The following is a 20,749-nucleotide window of genomic DNA, read 5'->3' as shown; positions in this document are numbered from 1 at the left end:
CTAGATCTCCAGCAATTTTCCAGTCCATAGTTGGCAACCCTAGTTGTATGAAAGGTAAGTCGAATGGGGTCTGAAGTAAAGAAGAGCATTAAGCAAGATTGAGTGGGAAATCTGGCTGAATCCAACCCAATATGCTTTTGTCCCTTAAAAGCATATGTCAGGGAGGGGGATTTGGGTTTCTGATGCTGGCCAGAAATGCTATTGTTTCCCAGCTCAAAACCAGCCCCCTGTCATGAGTCAGCCTGCTGAGGCTTCCTACGAGGAAGAGGACCTGGAAGCAGCAGGCAGTGGAAGGGAAGAACCACAGCAGGTAGAGCGGGCACAGACGGATGAATGTTCCCCGTGCCTACAACCATCCAGGGCAGGGGACTCACCTGTGTCTGACAGCAGCCCTCCACAGCCTCTGGAGCAGCGACGCCAAAAGTGCAGATCATTCCTACTCGAGCATAGGAGGAGTGCTAGGTTGCAAGCACAACTAAGAGCACTGCCAGCTGACAGCAGTGAGGATAGTGAGCCTCCTCCTGCAAGGAGTGCTGAGTCAGAGGAACCAGCAACAGCTGGTTCCTCCTAGGCTTATTTAAGCAGATGCTTGCATCCAGACAAGTATGGGAACAACTTGGGTTAACTATGGCTTGTGAATGCTGTGTCCCTATGATCCTGGACTGAACCCTGACTATTCTCTTGGGCTACATTTTTAGTACTTGGAAATGAACTCTACAGTTAACCTGGCTTTACCTGTGGCCTATTCTTGACCCTGTTTCCCTGCCTCTGGCCCTAGGACTTGACACCCCCCTCACTGGGCTGCCGTTAGCTAGTACACACGAAACGTCTTCATCACCATGTGATGTCTCTCCTCAGAACCCATCCATGGCCTCTCTTTCTCTTCTATAGCCACTACAAATTTCTTGTCCTTAACTTAAAACTTCCCATGATTTTGCCCACACCCTGTCATTTAGCTCCTGATTCTTATGTCCTTATCTAGGACCTTTTCTCCAACTCTTCTATCATCAGCTCTCTCTCATGTACTCTTGCAGAATTCTACCTGTTCTCTTTTTGCCCTTAAGGGCAGAATTCACTGAATATGTACCTTGTGCCCTTTCCATCTTTCTTAAAAACTAAGGTTGCTGGTCCCTCTTCACAACCGGTGGGAGGTTTTTGGGGTGGAGCCTGAGGAGGGTGGGGTTTATGGAGGGACTTCAATGCCATAAAGTCCAATTGCCAAAGGAGCCATTTTCTCCAGGGGAACTGTTCTCTATCGGCTGGAGATCAGTTGTAACAGAGGGAGATCTCCAGCTACTTCCTGGTGTTTAGCGAGCTAGTAATAAACAGGGATACCTATGCTGAAATAGTAAAGGCTGTAGCGAGAACACAGCCCACTTCTTACAACGTTATTCCACGAGCCACTCAGGATTTTCCTGGTTAATAAGAGTGTGAGAAATTATTCAAGTTTGCAAGTAGTGGCATGCCACACTATACAGCGCAGAACACTGCCTTTCAAACTTCTTTAACGCTTGGAACTTTGTGCACCTTTTTTGTGCATCTTCTCCCGAATAGCATATGCTCCTTTGTTCAGGATCTCTTTCTTGTTTAGCATTTTTGCTTAGGTTTGTGTTCTTTCCAGTTAGGAATTGCAGTTTATTGGCATGACTGTCCTGCCAACATACTCGTTATTATATATATTAAAAATAAGCCATCATTTTTTATGATATTGTTTTCCATAATAGAGATTCGTGCTGTGTGTTCTCTATAGGCTTCCTGGTGTTTGGCAACCCTATTAAAAAACCCACCTTGGCCTCCATTCTAATTGTGTGTGTGTGTTAAGTGCCGTCAAGTCGCTTCCGACTCATTGCGACCCTATGAATGAAAGTCCTCTAAAATGTCCTGTCTTTGACAGCCTTGCTCAGATCTTGCAAATTTAAGGCTGTGGCTTCCTTTATTGAGTCCATCCATCTCTTGTTGGGTCTTCCTCTTTTCCTGCTTCCTCTTTTCCATTCTAATTGCCAAGTCTGTAATCACGTCTTAAGTATGGGTATCTTCATTTCACCTCATTCGCCCTTCCCCAAGCTCATCTGTCACACCCCTCCTCCTGTTGTTGTCCTCTTGGACTAATTTACCCCCAAACTGTCCTCTTGGACTAATTTACCCCAAACTGTATGTGATGTTGGGGATCCATGACTGGATTTCCCCCTGCTTGTTATTTACCTGCAAAACACAGCTGGGAAAACGGTGGTATGGATCAAACTTTTGTGCTGCGAAAGAAGAAGAAGAAGAGTTGGTTTTTATATGCCGACTTTCTTTGCCACTTAAGGAAGAATCAAACCTGCTTACAATCACCTTCCCCTCTCCACAACAGACACCCTATGGGGCTGAGAGACTTCTAAAAGGACTGTGACTTGCCCAAAGTCACCCAGCTGGCTTCATGTGGAGGAGTGGGGAAACAAGTCCAGTTCACCAGATTAGCCTCTGCCGCTCGTGTGGAGGAGCAGGGAATCAAACTCGGTTCTCCAGATCAGAGTCCACCTCTCCAAACCACCGTTCTTAACCACTACACCATGCTGAAAGGAGAATTGAGCATTTTTTTCTGGATAGAAAACGGCCTGCCGGGTTTCTTTAACACCCAGTAAGGAAGTCTTGCTGGCATGGTGCTCATGGGAAGGCCGTCTCCTCATTATGAGGAACTGCGAGGTTTCCTCGGAGGTTCCCAAGGAGCCTGCGAAAGGAAAACAGCCCCGCATTCACCCTTCAGCCTCCGCAGCAAGAGGAGACTTTTATTCATCATCCCTGCGTGAGCTTGCAAGACAGGAAGAGCATTTCTGACAATTAGAGGTGTTCCTGGGAGGAAAGCAGAAGGTGGTTTTGACTGAAGACTTCGCACTCGTTCCAGAGGAAGGCTAGCTTGGGTAGCATTCACGCAAAGGTGTGTTGACTTTGGATAATCAGCCAGCTCCTTGACTGTAAATCTCTGGTGTCTTTTCTCCGAATGCGATACTCTTAATTAGTTTGTTAGTGGTAATTAATTCTCACAAGCCTACCGGGAATATGGGGCCGCGTTTAGAACGCTGTGTGCAGTTTTGATCGCCTACAATGGAAAAAGGTAATGCGGCGGTTGGAGCATCGGACCATCACGTCCCCACCCAGTCCCAAGGGAGAGGCCTTGATCTTTCTCTCCCTCAGCCTAGCCTACCTTGCAGGGTTGTTGGGAGGAGAATGTGGAGGAAGGTAGAGCCGTGCATGCCACTCTGAGCTCTTGGTAGGGAGGGTGGGATAAAAATGTAAGAAATTTTTAAAAAAGAAAAGTGGAGAGCTGGAACAGATGCAGAAAAGGGGGACAAAATGATTCAATCATTGGGGTATCTTTCCTATGAGGAAAGGCAAAAGATCCGGTACCCAAGGATACTCCAAAGGAAAAATAATGTTGCTACATTCTGTTTGCTTTCTTAGCTTATACTAGTATACTTTTACTTTGCTTTTACTCTTACTTTATAACTGTATACTTGTCCTCATTTTATACATTAAGTACATGACTTCCTAATAATTACCTTCCATATGATTCTTCACATATTGATAATACTCAAAAGAAGAGGGATAAATAAACATTTGAAACCGTGAAATCCGATTCATTTTCCAGCTTGTGCTTATCTTATATCTTTTCCATTAAGTAATACTTATATTTAATATTATATTTAATTTCCAATATACTCCATCTTATTTTTTCCTCTTAATTCTATCTTTCTTAATGCTGATAAAGCAATTAGCACTTCTTTCCCCTTTGATACAGCCTTGATCTTTCTCTCCCTTAGCCTAGCCTGCCTCGCAGGGTTGTTGTGAGGAGAATGTGGAGGAGGGTAGCGCCATGAACACGGCTCTGAGCTCTTTGTAGGGAGGGTGGGACAAAAAGGTAAGAAATTTTAAAAAAGAAAAGCGGAGAGCTGGAACACATGCAGAAAAGGGGGACAAAAGGATTCAATTATTGGGGTACCTTCCCTATGAGGAAAGGCAAAAGATCTGGGGGCTTTTTAATGCAGAAAAAAGGATGGCAAAGGAGGCATGATATACTCTGCTTTTATCTCCCATGAGTACCCAAAGTAGCTTACAACCCAGGTTTGAATCCCCACTCATGCCAAGGAAGCTTGCAGGGTGACCTTGGGCCCATCTTACACTCTGAGCCTCGTCCTTGGCAAGTAGGGCTGTTGAAAAAAAAAATTCAGAAAAGTTCAGCTTTGGCAAAATTCGGCCTGTTTAAATTCGGGATGTGCCGAAGTCTGAACTCCCCCGCTTCGGATCCGCGAACTTTGGCGCGAGATCTGGAGTTCAGGGGAAAATTCAGCCCCAACGCGGGCCTTCACGGGGCTTCCATGAAGGCGCGCGGGGAGCCCTTTAAACAGATCTGCGCCTTCCAGCTGGGAGGCGCAGATCTCTTTAAAGAGCCCCCCAAGCTCTTTAAAGCCCCCTGAAGGCGCGCGGGGTGGGGAACAGAACTGCCCCTTCCAGCTGAAAGGCTCAGATCTGTTTAAAGGGCCCGAATTTGCCGAATTTATTCACGAACACCCCGAACTCGCCGAATTCGGCTCCCCATTTTCTCGCCTTTTTTGAGTTCGGTTCAATCCAAACTGAAAAACCGCTGAATCGGGGGAAATTTGGCTGTTTTTCGGTTCGGGACGAGCCGAATCGACAGCCCTATTGGCAAGTATCTGGATGGGAGACCTCCAAGGAATGCGAGGGGTGTGACAGGGAGGCTCTGGCAATGGCAAAGCACCTCTGAACCATCTCTTGAAAACTCTATGGGGTCACCGTAAGTCAGCTGTGACTTGATGACAAACAAAAAACCCATCAGTCTTCTGAGCTAGCAAGATGCCAATTCATATTTCGATCTCAGGAAGAAGAGTTGGTTTTTATATGCCAGCTTTCTCTATCACTTAAGGGAGAATCAAACTGGCTTACAATCACCTTTCCTTCCCCTCCCCACAACAGATACCCTGTGAGGTAGGAGGGATTGAGAGAGCTCGAAGAGAGCTGTGACTAGCCCAAGGTCACTCAGCTGGCTTCATGTGGCAGAGTGGGGAAACAAATCCAGTTCACCAGGTTAGCGTCCGCCAATCATGAGAACCCGGATCTCTAGATCAGAGTCCACCGCTCCCAACCACTGCTCTTAACCACTACACCACATTGGTAGCCTAAAGAACATGTGAGCATTTTCAGCAGGGCCAAGACCTGTTCACCTGATATAGTCTTGGCCAAACAAGACATCAGTGGCATTTTAGGGTTGAAGAAGAAGAGTTGCTTTTTATATGCTGACTTTCTCTACCACTTAAGGAAGAATCAAACCACTTTACAATTACCTTCCCTTCCCCTCCCCACAACAGACACCTTGTGAGGCAGGTGGGGCTGAGAGAGTTCAGAGAGAACTAAGATGAGCCGGTCACCCAGCTGGCTTCATGTGGACAAGTGGGGAAACCAACCCGTTTCACCAGATTAGTGTCCGCTGCTCATCTGGAGGCATGGGGAATCAAACCAGGTTCTCCAGATTAGAGTCCACTGCTCCAAACCACTGCTCTCAACCACTACATCATGCCGGCTCCCTTGGCCATTTAAAAATGCTATAAGGGCAGGAACCTTTTGGGCCCACAGTATGGTGGGACCAGGCTATCTGAAACAGCCGGCATTTTAAAATGGCCAAATTTAGCTTTTAAATGGCCACAAGTCAGACCAGTGGATGCTGAAATGTCTCGTTTGGCCCTGAGGGAACCTCCTAGAAACCAGCAGCTTTCCATCAGCTAGGATGGGAGTGGTCTGGTAAGCTCCATATGTCTGAAGAGGTTTGGAGGGGTTTTTGTTTTATTTGGAGGAGAGGGGAAATGGCTTGCAGAGGAGGTGAGAACAAGGCTTCCACGAAAGAGGCCAGGAATGGCAAAAAAAAGAGAAACCTGGAAGCTTTAATTCTGCCCACCTCTTAAATCACCATTGTAACTTTGGATGAAGGGGAGAGGATGCATTTTTCTCAATTTATTTTCTTTTGCTCAGTGGCTGCTAGACAATCTTTGCTCAACTGTACATTTCCCCCTCCCCCCCCCCTTTTTTTTTTTTTTTTTTTGAACCAATGACTGCATAGACTGGTACAAAATGTTCTTCTGAAATTGGTGTTGTGATGGGCCGTCCTGCACCCACATAAAAGCTGACCTTGGTTTGTGCTTACCAAGGTACAAAAATAGGATAGGGAGAAGTTTCCTGCATTATTATGACAGACTTCCCCACCATCCATGGAGATTTAGAGTAGGAGGGACAGTTCTTCAGTCGAACAAGAGTCTTTTAAACAACAAAAATAGAATGTCTATTTTCAGATCTTTATACAAGTATAGCTAACCCCCCCCCCAAAAAAAAAAACAAGCATCCCCAACTTGTATGTGGTACACCTGCATGGTGCAGTGGTTAAGAGTGGTGGTTTGGAGCAGTGGACTCTGATCTGGAGAACCAGGTTTGATTCCCCACTCCTCCACATGAGTAGCGGAGGCTAATCTGGAGAACTGGATTTGTTCTTCCACTCCTCCACATGAAGCCTGCTGGGTGACCTTGGGCTAGTCACACTCCCTCAGCCCCACCTACCTCACAGGGTGCCTGTTGTGGGGAGGGGAAGGCGATTGTAAGCTGGTTTGATTCTTCCTTAAGTGATAGAGAAAGTTGGCATATAAAAACCAACACCGCTTCTTCTTGATGGATAGCAGAATAAAGGTGGAGAGGTGATCTCCTCCTTAGGGTCTAGTGACTTGACATCCCCCCAGGTTAGAATGAGGCTGCCGTGGGGCTCAATTGACCATAATCACACGCTCTCTTTTACCTCCAAATTGAAAATTCAGGATTTTGATTTCATCCTGAAAATTCACCGGCGTATTGAACCTTATTTCACTTGTTGGCTTTTGTGAAACCAGCGTTGTGCTTTTATCAAGGATCTTAAAAGAGGTTCCTTTCATCCCCCCTCTTCCATTAATTTTCCTCCAGCTTTGGTCTCTCTTGTTTTTCAAGTGTCTGTTTGGCAGCAGAGATCTTTTCTATTAGCACAATCTTTTTTTAAAAAAAATATCGACACAGCCCTCTCAAAGGCGGAAACGATAATGAGAGGGGATACCGAGTGGAAATTTTATCATTGCATCGCGGTTGATACTACCACCTCCGAGATGGGTTTTGAAAGGTGTTTCAATCATATATGTTTTTAATTATGGGGAAATGAGGTCTACCGTAAACAGTCAGTGATGGGAGAAGACTCCTTTGCTTGAATCTCAATTTGATTGCAAATTGCGAGCAGTGGGGGTCGTCCGAGGTGAGCCTTTTTCTTGCTTTTTGATTCCCTGCATTGCCACAGGTTTTCCATTTCCCTTGTGGGGGGGTTCTGCTGTTGATGAATCCTTTTGTTTTGATCGTTTCTTCCATTTTGACAGGTTTTAATGTCTTTTTTTTCCCTATGACGAACCATTTCGGCACAATGGATACAAAAATAATATTCCTTTCAAACAGAAATGTTTGGCATGAGGTCGGGGAAAGTGCTGCGAAAATAAAGACTCACGGGTTTGGAATTCACAAAGGGAGAGACGGCATTGAAACGAGGGTATTTGATTAGAATCGGACAGCTTTCAAAATGAGGTTTCGTTCTAGCACGTGGCACTTGAAAAATGCTCCTTTTTTTAAAAAACGAGCACTCAGAATAGTTCTGCATGGGGTTGCCTCACAAATGTTTTACGTGTAGAAGAAGAAAAGGAAGAGTTGGTTTTTATACCCCACTTTTCTCTACCATAAGGAGTCTCAAAACAGCTCACAATCACCTTCCTCCCCCCTCCCACCACCACAGGCACTTTGTGAGGTAGGTGGGGCTGAGAGAGTTCGGAGAGAGCTGTGACTGGCCCAAGGTCACCCAGCAGGCTTCATGTGGAGGAGTGGGGAATCAAACCCGGTTCTCCAGAATAGAGTCCACCACTCTTAACCACTACGCCACGCTGTACACATTCCTGCTCTGCTTTCCCGTGCCTGTTCCTGTCTCTTGTCCACCAAACCCCTCCCGAAAGAAAATAGCATGCTAACTTGAATAGTTGCTTTACTGGATTGCCTCAGTCCTGTTGAGATATGGCAAGGGAAAGCCACTTGGCCCTTATTACAACGTTTAATGCTTTGAGGCTGGGAGCGAAGCTGATAGGGCAGCCTTTCAATTGCTGTGCTTAGGGGGAGAAAAGTACGTCTGGAACAGCAGCCTTGAAGCTATTACAGAAGAAGCACTCCTTGGAATTACTCCTTCGATTTCGGTGAGCCATGCTGCCTCGACATGCAACTTCGCCAGTTATTTAAGCTCTGCTAATGGCGTGGTCATTGGTGGGGGACCATGAATATTGATGGGCAATCGGCCGCGGCAAGAGCCGCTCTGATTCCCACATCTGGAATGTCGCATCAGGTTAAGTCCACCTGTCAAGGATGAGGATGGAACTAGCTTTCAATGGATCATTCATTCATTCCGTTCTATAGTTTTGCTACATCAATGGCTCCATAGGGGTGGTTTCAGTTTTCTCGTCCCTGCTGCTTTGCCTTGAAAATCCTCGTTTGGCTGGACCCCTTTGCCGTGCAAATTGAACCCATGATGCTTTGTTGTCAGATTGCTTTCCGTTTCCTCACCCTGCATTTCCCCCCCATGCAGAATGAACACATTTTCAGCCCTATTGGTGCATCGATAGATCAACATTCTACATTATGCAGATTTAATTTGTATACATACCATATCCATCCTGTCTAAAAAGTGTACATCGTGTATACAAAATGCAAACAAATCAACACAAACCAGATGTGAAAAGGGGAGAACACCAGCAGGGGGTGAAAATATAAGCAAATACTCAACGAAACACAAAGAAGGAATAGACCATTATTCTCCTATGGATACTGTTGTTAGAGGATGGATTTTCATTGAGATAGTTTATAACAGCAGTCCCCAACCTGGTGCCTGTGGGTGCCATGGTGCCTGTCAATATCTTCCTTGGTACCCACCAAGTGTTTTTAGAAAGTGGGTGGGGCCAGGTGAGGCTCCTGGCCAACAGGACTTTGAATGTCTGTTGGAGATCTGATTGGCTGTGCAATTTAAAACAACTTTGTTTCAATGGAGCGACCACTACAGTGTTGGTTTTGTTCACTTTCTCACTGCTCTTTCCCAGTATATTTTTAAAAAATTACTCCACTTGTCCCCTGCACTTGGACTTCCTTGGCATGTGGCCCCGCCTATCATGGCAGCCACCATGATGGTCCACCTCCTATGATGGTTGTGTTGTGGAGACCCCTGGTGGAATCTTCCAGAAGCCTTGGTCTGCTGCCCAGGTGAAGGGCCTCTTTGGAGATATGCTTGACTTTTATTAGCTGCCTCCACACAGTCACAATTTTCTGTGTTCGTTCCATTGCTGGTGTGAATGGAGACCAGCAACAGAGCACTCACGTGGTTGTTGACCCTGCACTTTTTGTTGGCAGAGAAGAAGTGGAAGAAGAGTTGGTTTTTAGACCCCGATTTCCTCTACCGTTAAGGAGTCTCAAACCGCCTTACAATCTCCTTCCCTTCCTCTCCCCACAACAGACACCTTGTGAAGCAGATGGGGCTGAGAGAGTTCGGAGAGAACGGTGACTGGCCCGAGGTCACCCGGCAGGCTTCATATGGAGGAGTGGGGAATCAAACCCGGTTCACCAGATTAGAGTCTGTCGCTCATGTGGAAGGATGGGGAATCGAATCCGGTTCTCCAGATTAGAGTCCTCTGCTCTTAACCACTACAGCACGCTGGCGCTCAGAGGAAATAAGTAGTGCCTGTTACACATACAGATGATGGATCAGAGAAACGTTGTTATGGAATTACCATGCTGGAGAGAGATACAGATAGTGTGTCTAGCCACATGGCTAGAGGAAGGAGAGCGTGTCCTAGCACTTCAGAGAAGGATACCACCTAAGAGTAGCATCCTGGGGGGCACACAAGGCAATAATAGTTATAGCATCATCTGGCTATTTTCCCATGTGCTGCCCTCTGCATGAGCTTCTCCTCTTCTTGTACAAAAGACATTGTGCCTTCCCCCGCTTTTCTAGCCGCAGTCCCCTGTAGCTGCCATTTCAATCCCCTCTCACCACTGAAGAGCTTTTGGAGGGCTTAAAAAAGAATTCATAATTGACACATCTCAGTAGTATTAAGATACAGTAATATATCAATGAGCAATGCCGGGGTGTGTGTGTTGTAGAATTGTTCCTTGGAACAGGGAAGGGCTGCAACCAAATTCCGAAAGCGTAGCTGGCTCAATGCTCATAGCCCATCAGTTTGATAAAAGAGAAGACGACTGAAGACTTCCAAAAAAAATGGGAATACTATTTCGAATATGTTAAACAGAAAAGATAGATTGTTAGAGATTAAGATTAGTTTATAAAACTTACTATATAGGATAGAAGGAACTTTTTTTAAAAAAAAAAAAACATAGACTATAAGAATAACGTATAGGATATTTGAAATTAAGAGACAGCCTCCCCGAAGGAGTACAAACTGTGTGAATGTGTGTATATATAATTTGTGTGTTTTCTTTCTGAAAATGTTAATAAAATATCTTTTTTTAAAAAAAGAACATAAGAAGAGCCCTGCTTGATCAGACCAGTGGCCCATCTAGTCCAGCGTTCCGTTTTGCACTGCAGCCAATCGATTGCCTTAGAGGGTCAACAAACACAGCGTACAGGCCAAGGCCTCCCATTTACCTGACTGGGGCGGGGATTTACCCACCCCGATCCCCTTTCCCATCTCTGAGGAACCGAGGAGGAAAAAATGGACTCCGCACAGTGATGTTCTAGGAATTCCCACTTATCTCTGTGGTAAAAACCATAGAAACTAGGGGAGGCTGCCTAGACCCTCTTCTGGAAGCGACGTCATGTTCTCCCCAAACTCTGCTCTCTCCTGGCAGTGCCCCCCAAATCTTCCAGCATTCGCAAAGGCAGTGTTGAGAACCCTACTCCCAATTATGTCTCCTAACGCCGGCATTCAGTGGCTTGCTGCCTTTGAGGATGGAGGTCCTCAAAGTAGCCACTGATGGTCACTCATCTAGTAGGCACTGATAGTCACTCACCTCCATATATCTGTGTAGCCCCCTTCGGTCGTAGCCTCCGCATCCAGCATCTAAGTTGTTCTCATGCTTTTGCAGGTTGTATACCAATGATGTCATTTCCAGAGCAGCTGAAAAATAATCGCGGCAATGTCTGCAAATTAAAAATAAACAGAGCACAACGGACATTAATTTATTGAGAGCGCTTTCTGCTGCTTGAGGCTGAGTTGACTTGTCACTTGTTGGTTTTCAGTTGTGCCAGCGATATGACACATCTTCTTCTGGCTAATCACTTATATTTTTTTAGAATTAAATAACAGAGAGAAAAGAGACCTGGTGCCAGAAGCATACACGGTTTCTCCCGCTTTTAGAGAGGAAAACAGCAGTTGTTAAGATGGCGGATTAATTTTTCTAACTGGGACCAAGTTTGCAAATACGGTTGTGGCTGTGCCTCCAAAGAGTTATGCAAGATGTTATTCCCCATGGATGGCCGAAGCTCAAAGAAACCTCTTGGTCACCTTGAAGTCCTGGGATGCAGCTGCCCATGGCATACATCCACACAAAAGAATGGGGGTTTAGTGCTGGTGGCCCCAACTAGAAGAAGAAGAGTTGGTTTTTATATGCTGACTTTCTCTACCACTTAAGGGAGACTCAAACTGGCTTACAATCACCTTCCCCTCCCCTCCCCACAACAGACACCCTGTGAGGTAGGTGAGGCTGAGAGAGCTGTGACTAGCCCAAGGTCACCCAGTTGGCTTCTCCCACCTACAACAGACACCCAGTCTGCACTTCCCAGTCAAAAATGTTATCGATAAAAACAGTCCTCAGACCATAAAACATCGACTTTAGAGCTCTTCATGAATACAGTCATCTTTGAAAAGGTCAGAATGCTAGAGAGAAAAGCTGGGTACCATTTGGCGCTCCTTCCAGTCATTGCAGCAGGCTCAAGACAACCAAGGAAAGCAACTTTTTGCAAGTGAATATTAAATTTCGTGTTGGGTAGATTGGACTAATGAGGGAGGGAGGCAAGACCAACCTTGGGGAAACGGCATGAGAGCGTGTGTACACACACTGTTCGCAGGACCATTTAGAAGTGTTTTGAGTAGGGTTGCCACCAGGTACTAGCCGGAGATCTCCTGCTATTACAACTGATCTCCAGCCGATAGAGATCTGTTCACCTGGAGAAAAATGGCCGCTTTGGCAATTGGACTCTATGGCATTGAAGTCCCTCCCCAAACCCCTCCCTCCTCAGGCTCTGCCTCCAAAATCTCCCGCCGGTGGCAAAGAGGGATCTGGCAACCCTAGTTTTCGAGCTCGAATTGCTACTTGATGATGGAGATGATTCCCAGGAACCCGAAACCTGAGAAAATCCGCATTGTCCCTAAGCACCAATCGGAAGCTGGAGATTGGACTTTAGCATTCATTAGAAACTCTTGGCTGCCTTCCCCTCTGCCGTAGTGAGGAAGGAAAATCTTGTTTCGGTTCTGTTGCTTCTGTCAGGAGGCTCCTAATGGGCTATTTCCCTGTTCAATGAATTGTTCGCGTGCTGTGCTTCCACCCCTCATTCCTTGACATTGAGCGCTTGGAGTGCATCTCAATGGAGAAGAAGCTGAACGCCATTGGACCAGAGTGGCTCAGAATGAGCTGTTTGCATTCCTCTGATTGTTGCCATTAATAAAACATTACATTAAATCAAGGCTGGGCGGGGAATGTAATTGGGACCATCCATCAAAATTCTACCAGGAAGGGATTCTTGTGCATCAGCCAAATAGTTTGGTCAAAGTGACTTGGGACAGAGGGGTAAATGGAGCTGTTGGCCTAACAGAGAACGTGAACTGCTATTAACTGGCAAGTGTCCTCTTCGAGGTCACGGTGACCACAGGACAATTATTGTTTTTATTGGGTGGGGGTACAAGAACAGGATATTGTGGACAATGCCATCCCTGAAGGGAAGCTGGCACCAGTACAAAGAAGGACCAACACAACTATAGCGCCCTCAGAATGAGCAAACGAGCCAATAAAAGCTTAAGGGAGATACCGAGGTGGACTGGAAATAATTTCAAATGCTGTTTCAGGCAACTGGACACATCCCTGTGGTTGCTTTGGGGAGAACTGTTGAGATCCTGAGAAACATTGCAACAGACGGGACACACTAGGGCACAAAGCCCTTCTCCATAGAATCATAAGAACATAAGAAGAGCCCTGAGTACAGAATGATGACAGAGACAAGGGCCAGAGGCAGGTAGCGTAATCAGATAAACAGTCTGAGGTCAGGTACCATGCGGTTCGAGTCCAACGTCTAAGCAGAGTTGTAATCTGAATTCAAGGTTGGGTTCAGTTCCCAGGGTCAAGATAGCAGAGGTCCAGGAGTTCAAGGAATAACAGAGACCTGAGGTGGCTATAAGCGAACGAGTCAGCATGGTTAAGAGTGGTGGTTTGGAGCGGTAAACTCTGATCTGGAGAACCAGGTTTGATTCCCCACTCCTCCTCATGAGCAGGGGAGGCTAATCTGGTGAACTGGATTTTTTCCCCCACTCCTGTACATGAAGTCAGCTGGGTGACCTTGGGTTAGTCACAGCTCTGTTAGAGCTTTCTCAGCCCCAGCTACCTCACAGGTTGTCTGTTGTGGGGAGGGGAAGGGAAGGTGATTATAAGTTGGGTTGATTCTTCCTTAAGTGGTAGAGTTTGATTCCGGGTTTGATTCCCCACTCCTCCACATGAGCAGAGGAGGCTAGTCTGTTTCCCCACTCCTACACACAAAGCCATCTGGGTGACCTTGGGCTTGTCACTTTCTCTCAGCCACACCAACCTCACAGGGTGTCTGTTGTGGGGAGGGGAAGGAAAGGTGATTGTAAGCCGGTTTGAGTCTCCCTTAAGTGGTAGAGAAAGTCGGCATATAAAAACCAACTCTTCTTCTTCTTCAGTAGGCCTGTCCATTGGCATATCCAAAAACACCTATTTTTGGGTGTTATTTTAAAACCACAGAGTAGCACATGGTCACATGTATCTACTTTATACTGAATCAGACCGTTGATCCCTAAATCTCAGTATTGCCTTCTCAGACAGGGAGCAGCACTACAGGGTCTCAGGTTGAGGTCTTCTACATCACCAACTGTATGTAAAGTGCCATCAACTTGCAGCTGACTTATGGCAAGGGACTTTCATGGCAAATAAGAAACAGAGGTGGTTGGCCATTGCCTTCCTTGGTAGAGTCTTCCTTGGAAGTCTCCCTTCCAAGTACTGACCCTGCTTAGCTTCTGAGATCTGACACGATCGGGCTATACCATGCTGCCTTCCCCTCCCACATCACCGATTACCTGATCCTTTTTTTAACCAGAGATGCCGGGAATTGAACCTGGGACCTTCAGCAAGCCATGCAGACGCACTACCATTGAACTATGACACCCCACCCCGTCGAAAGTTGTCTGATGCACCACTAATTGAAGCTGTCACCCTATCCCCGTGGCAATGTCACACCTCTGAACAAACCCATAGTCAGCAGACATACCCACCCTGGCTTGCTGCTCCTTCTCTGCTTGCAGATCTATTTATTCATTTATTCAGGAGAACTTCTATCCCCCTTTTATGCTTTCAAGAGCAGCCAAGGTGTCTTATGAGAATTGGAATGGTGCATTAAAATCTAAACACATGAGATCAATCATAGGTACAAATATTCCATTGCGAAAACTAGATAAAAGCCAGCAGAAACACCCAAGAGCAGCAAACAATTAATGGCATACAAATCGTATTCGGCTCAAGAAATAAAATCAAATTGCAAAAGCCCTCAGCAAGACACATTAAAAAAAAAATTCCAGGCCAGATGAGATCGGGCCAGCCCCAGCAGCCAGCAACTCTACAACCTGGAGGCCAATAGAAGAGATGCCCTGTCAAGAGTATCTGCCAATCTTAAGATACAGCCTCCTATAAGAAGAAGAAGACTTGGTTTTTATATGCCGACTTTCTCTAATGCTTAAGGAAGGATCAAACTGGCTTACAATCACCTTCCCCTCCCCACAACAGATGCCCTGTGAGGTAGGTGGGGCTGAGAGAGCTGTAAGAGAGCTGTGACTAGCCCAAGGTCACCCAGCTGGCTTCATGTGTAGGAGTGGGGAAACAAATCCAGTTCACCAGATTAGCCTCTGCTGCTCATGTGGGGGCCAGCAAAAGTGTTTATTACAGTGTTCAGATAGAGTTGCCAGCTCTAGGATGGGAAATACCTGGAGATTTTGGGGGTGGAGCCAGAGGAGGGTGGGGTTTGGAGAGGGGAGGGACTTCGATGGGGTATAATTCCGTGTGTGTGTGTGTGTGTGTGTGTGTGTGTGTGTGTGTGTGTGTGTGTGTGTGTGTGTAAAGTGCCATCAAGTCGCAGCCGACGTATGGCGACCCCTTTTGGGGTTTTCAGGGCAAGAGACTAACAGAGGTGGTTTGCCAGTGCCTTCCTCTGCACAGCAACCCTGGTCTTCCTTGGTGGTCTCCCATCCAAGTACTAACCAGGGGTGACCCTGCTTAGCTTCTGAGATCTGACGAGATCAGGCTAGCCTCGGCCATCCAGGTCAGGGCATAATACCATAGAGTCCACCTTTACAAAATGGCCATTCTCTCCAGGCAAACTGATCCCTGTTGCCTGGAGATCACTTGTAATCCCAGGAGATCTCCAGCCACCCCCTCAAGGCTGGCAACTTTATCTTCAGATCTCCTCTGCTTCTGCCAGGCTTCTGCCAAGCAGCTCATACAGGTGTAGGGTTGCCAACCTCCAGGTACTAGCTGGAGATCTCCTGCTATTAAAACTGATCTCCAGCTGATACAGATCCGTTCCCCTGGAGCAAATGGCCCCTTTGGCAATTGGACTCTATGGCATTGAAATCCCTCCCCAAACCCTGCCCTCCTCAGGCTCCACCCCAAAAACCTCCCATCGGTAGCGAAGAGAGATCTGGCAACCCTATAATAGGTGCTTCCTTGCCAAGGGCTCTACTTTGAACAAGCAAGCTGTGTTCTTGGGAGGCAAAAAAGATGCACAATACATTTCTTATTTATTTCTTATTTATTTCTTCTTTATAATTAAAATAATTGTATCCCATTTATGGGTCCCAGGGAGGCCCCTTGAAGCTGTTCGCAGTCATCGAATTAGCAAAAATAATCAAATCAGGAAAAACAAACACAGCTGGAAAAGCTCTTTTTTTGGGGGGGAAAACTTTTTAAAATCCCATCAACAAGAGCAAATAGCAAAACAAGAAAAAGGCACTGAATCAGCAGCAGATTAGCCACAGGATAGCAGCAAATTAACCTTCGTTAAAAGGGTGATCACCAGCTAGATTTGGATTTTTTCCCTCCCCTGTGTGAACGGAATATGTGATTTTGGGGGGGCATTATTTTCTGTTTTCTCGCATAAATGTTTTCCAGTGCAATGTGTGCATTTCCAACATTGTGTGTGTGTGTTAAGTGCCGTCAAGTCTCTTCCGACTCATGGTGACCCTATGAATCAAAGTTCTTCAACACATGCTATTGTTAACAGCCTTGCTCAGGTCTTGCAAACTGAGGGCTGTGGCTTCCTTGATGGAGTCAATCCATCTCCTGTTGGGTCTTCCTCTTTTCCTGCTACCTTCTACTGTTCCTAGCTTCCCTGGCAAAAATGGCCGCTTTGGCAATTGGACTCTATGGCATTGAAGTCCCTGCCCTCCCTAAACCCCACCCTCCTCAGGCTCCGCCCCCAAAAACCTCCCGCCCGTGGTGAAGAGGGACCTGGCAACCCTAGGGTTTACCTGGAAGTGATGCAGATGCTCTCGCGTACTCCTTCAAAAACTCTATGGAAACCATAGAGATTGTGGAGGTGGTTGCTAGAGTCTCTGCGTCACTTCCAGGTCGCATTGCCCCAGCTCTGGAAAGCTCCTGCTGATTTCCAAGGGGGACCCGGCGACTAGGGTTGCCAGGTCCCTCTTCACCATTGGCAGGAGGCTTTGGGGGCGGAGCCTGAGGAGGGTGGGGTTTGGAGAGGGGAGGGACTTCAATGCCACAGAGTCCAATGGCCAAAGTGGCCATTTGCTCCAGGGGAACTGATCTCTATCGTCTGGAGATCAGTTGTAATAGCAGGAGATATTCTGCTATTACCTGGAAGTTCAACTCAAATTCACACAGAAACCATATGATCTAATAAATCACAATTATATTCCAATATTTGAATCTACAACCTAGTAGTAGGTATAACAAAGGTAACATATAGAGATATACAAACAAGATAGTTACACATCAAAATCCACAAAAGTGTGAATACAGGTAATTATATAAATATCTATTTCTAGTATACATATGCCTAATAATCTTTCTTTCTTTCATAGCAGGTTCATCAGATGTCAGACAGGTGAGGAAGACGGCCGTTTCTGTTCTTCCTCTACCTTAATTTTTTCAGTTGTTGTATATTTCCTTTATCCTATTAGTTATAGATATAAACTCCCCACGGGTAGAAATTGGTCCTTCTGCCTAAACAGGCTAGTCAAGTCAATCAGAATTCAAACGTTTCCTGTAGGTAGGGTTGCCAAGTCCCTCTTTGCCACCGGCGGGATATTTTTGGGGCGGAGCCGGAGGAGGGCGGGGTTTGGGGAGGGAGGGACTTCAATGCCATAGAGTTCAATTGCCAAAGCGGCCATTTTTCTCCAGGTGATCTGATCTCTATCGGCTGGAGATCGGTTGAATTAGCAGGAGATCTCCTGTTACTACCTGGCGGTTGGCAACCCTACCTGTAGGGATTGCCTGGAGGTTGGCAACCCTACCAGCAACCCTAGTGGGGACATTGCCTGCCATGGCAGGAAATCAAGGAAGCCTAGTAGGAACTAGGCTTCCTCGATTTCCTGCCATGGTCATCAATGAAAGGTCATCGGAGGGTGATAAGCCAGAAGATCTTCTGCCCAAAGAGGGGAAATGGCACGCCTGAATTATCATCTTCTCCCCACCCTCCAGCAATGCATCACTTTCCGTAGTAAGATGCAAGGCCTATACTGAACAAATAATGAAAGGATGAATAATTGCCTATCACCCCAAAGGATAATATTTCATTAAGAATAAAGAGGTTTGTATTCTTTTGGTATTGTATCTTAGACATTAAGGAAAGCAAAGCAAAGGTAATTGGCTGAGACATTTGTCAGCCCTACATATACATAAATCAACGTTGGGCCCGCATTAAAAGGCAAAAGAGACTGTGATCACTCTTCCAAATCTTTGCCTGCCAGCTGACGACTCCGCGAAACAGAGGCAGCATAATGACGGGGAAGAAATGTTTCAGCTTCTTAAAATATTAATCTGTAACTGTGCGATTGGAAGGGAGGATATTGCTTTAATGATATAAGTGGCTGGTAATAAAAGACCTCTCTTTCTCTCCCCCCACACATCTCTCTCTCCCTTTTTTGACATGTCGCTACGTTCTCTGGGTTACATTACAAGAAACCAAAATGGGGAAAAGCTTATTATTAGAGAATGTGTTTGGCATGCTTTATTCGGATGCAGCCTTTGCCCAATGCAGAAGCCTATTCTGGGGGGGAAATGCAAACAGCAGGCTCAGAGCTTAGATGGAGGGGTGATATTAAAAAGTAGGGTTGCCAGGTCCCTCTTCGCCACCGGCGGGAGGTTTTTGGGGTAAAGCCTGAGGAGGGCGGGCTTTGGGGAGGGGAGGGACTTCAATGCCATAGAGTCCAATTGCCAAAGTGGCCATTTTCTCCAGGTGAACTTATCTCTAACAGCTGGAGATCAGTTGGAATAGCAGGAGATCTCCAGCTAATACCTGGAGGTTGGCAGCCCTATTAAAAAGCCCCCCAGAAAGGAAAAAACCCAAAATGATGACAGGTAGCTGTAGGAATTGCCAGAAACTCTATGATAAAACCATAGAGTTTCTGGCAATTTGTAGAGCTACCTATGTTGCATCCATTTTTTTTACCAGAAGTAACACAGTGCTGCATGCGACTTCGCCAGTTTTTTAATTTTTCTCTTGCCACCACTTCGAGCGGCAGTGGGCAATAGAAACTTGGGGGCAGGGAATGCCCTGCCTAGAGGTGCCAACCTCCATGTGGTGACTGGAGATCTCCTGGGATTACAACTGATATCCAGGTTACAGTGATCAGTTGACCTAGAGAAAATGGCCGCTTTGGAAGGTGGACTCTATAGCATTATACCTCATTGAAGTTCCTCTCCAAACCCCGCCCTCCTCAGGCTCCAACCCCAAAATCTCCAGGTATTTCCCAACCCAGAGCTGGTACCCCTAGTCCTGCCCCCACTGGAGGCTTGGCAGGAGGCTGGCAACCCTACTTGTCATGCCAGATCTCCAGGCGGCGCCTGGAAGATGGCAACTGTAGGGCATTTTAGTACTGCCTTTGCCACAGGGGCCATCCATTTCTGTTTCCTTGCACAACATCTTGCTTGTTAAATATATGCTTTTTAATAGGAAAAAAAAAGAAAAGAAAAGAACCATTACATCAGGAACTCCAAAACCAAAAACTGGCAAAGCGGACACCTCCAAATGACACTGTATGGAAACAGAAAAGCCACAGAAAGGAGCATGTTTGTACATCCAGTTCTCCTTTTCCCCCTGTTCTCATGCGCCTATGAGCAGGTGCCACCAAATATCCATTTCTGCTGACGCTTCACCTCGGCGCTGGCTCCCTGACCCCCCACAAATAGCCAGTTTATGGCACCTGAGCTATCAGTTATCCAAGCTCCTAAAATTAATTACTGGCACTTAATCTCCCCAGAGAGCACTTAGAAATGGCCACATGGTAGACAAAAAGTTTCCGCTGGGGGGATAATTAATGGCAGCCGTTCGCTTCCCCCCAAAGGTGACGGTGTCGTCACTTGCGTTCTATAGTTGGCTGGCAGCTGTCCAAAATAGGGCATGCGTTCAGGCCAGGCTAAGCAGAACCCAAGGATGATGTGGAGAAGCTGACGACTGAGAGCTTTCTCAACTCACTCATCTGTGCGGAAAACATGCACACGCGTTTTCATTTCTGTTCATTTTTGTGCAGACCCTTTCCGTCCTTCCTATTTTCTTTAGCAGGCTTTTGCATTTGTGTTTCTTTGTTTCTTTGAGGGCATTTTACCATCATTCTTACATGACACGCCATTTTATGCCATTTATGACAATATTATTTTGGGCTGTTTCTGATATTTATTGCAATCTGATTTTGGGAGGGGAAAACTTGGTTCTTTTCTAGAGTTGCCAACTCCATCTTGGGCAATTCCTGGAGATTTTGGGTGAAGCCAGGAGAAGGCAGGATTTGGGGAGGGGAGGGACCTCAGCGGCATATAATTCCATATAGTCCACCCTCCAAAGCAGCCATTTTCTCCAGGGGAACTGATCTCTGTTGTCTGGAGATGACTTGTTCTTCTAGGAGATCTCCAGGCCCCACCTGGGGGTTGGCAACTCTAGTCTCTTCTCATGGTGGTTGTATGTATATAAACAGCCTACGCTCCCTACCAAACACCTCTCACTCCCCATCTAGGGTTGCCAGCTCCGGGTTGGGAATTACTGGGAGATTTGGGGGGTGGAGCCTGAAGAGGGCGGGGTTTGGAGAGGGGAGGGGTTTCAATGACATAGAGTCCAATGGCCAAAACAGCCATTTTCTCTGGGGAAATGATCCCCATCACCTGGAGATCAGTTGCAATAGCGGGAGATCTCCAGCCACCATCACGA

This window comes from Euleptes europaea, chromosome 19 (assembly GCF_029931775.1).
Source record: "Euleptes europaea isolate rEulEur1 chromosome 19, rEulEur1.hap1, whole genome shotgun sequence".
NCBI lineage: Eukaryota > Metazoa > Chordata > Lepidosauria > Squamata > Sphaerodactylidae > Euleptes > Euleptes europaea.
This window is presented reverse-complemented; position numbering follows the sequence as displayed.